We start from the raw sequence: 877 nt of genomic DNA on the forward strand, positions 1-877 counted from the left end.
TAATTTACCTCTGCTATTGCAGGGTTTTCAGGATCATAAGCTTCTTCTTCAGAAGATGCCTCTTGAGTACTGTTGGATGCAGCTTGCATTCCATGCAGACTCTGAGAGATCATATTGACTTGCTGAGTCAATATTTTATTCTGAGCCAATATGGCATTCAGAGTATCAACTTCAAGAACTCCCTTCTTCATAGGCGTCCCATTACTCACAAGATTCCTTTCAGAAGTGTACATGAACTGGTTATTAGCAACCATGTCAATGAGTTCTTGAGCTTCTGCAGGCATTTTTTTTAGTTGAATGGATCCACCTGCAGAAGTGTCCAGTGACATCTTTGATAGCTCAGACAAACCATCATAGAATATATCCAGGATGGTCCATTCTGAAAGCATGTCAGAAGGACACTTTTTGGTCAACTGTTTGTATCTTTCCCAAGCTTCATAGAGGGATTCACCTTCTTTCTGTCTGAAGGTTTGAACATCAGCTCTAAGCTTGCTCAGCTTTTGAGGAGGAAAGTACTTGGCTAAGAAAGCCGTGACCAGCTTATCCCAAGAGTTCAGGCTGTCTTTGGGTTGAGAATCCAACCATAATCTAGCTCTGTCTCTTACAGCAAAAGGGAAAAGCATGAGCCTGTAGACTTCAGGATCTACTCCATTAGTCTTAACAGTATCACATATCTGCAAGAATTCAGTTAAGAACTGAAAAGGATCTTCAGATGGAAGTCCATGAAACTTGCAGTTCTACTGCATCAGAGAAACTAATTGAGGTTTCAGCTCAAAGTTGTTTGCTCCAATGGCAGGAATGGAGATGCTTCTTCCATGTAAATTGGAATTAGGTGCAGTAAAGTCACCAAGCATCCTCCTTGTATTATTATTATTTT

General features: G+C 40.6%; 1 non-coding gene across 1 annotated transcript; it reads left to right on the top strand.

Annotated features, from left to right (window-relative positions):
* The first annotated feature begins 383 nt into the window (after positions 1–383).
* Positions 384–491, top strand: LOC148578283 (small nucleolar RNA R71). The gene has a single exon (XR_015903321.1). It is a non-coding gene; the product is annotated as a small nucleolar RNA R71 (small nucleolar RNA).
* The last annotated feature ends 386 nt before the right edge of the window (positions 492–877 follow it).

This window comes from Arachis ipaensis, chromosome B1 (genome assembly GCF_059453495.1).
Source record: "Arachis ipaensis isolate K30076 ecotype BB chromosome B1, ASM5945349v1, whole genome shotgun sequence".
Taxonomy (NCBI): Eukaryota; Viridiplantae; Streptophyta; class Magnoliopsida; order Fabales; family Fabaceae; genus Arachis; species Arachis ipaensis.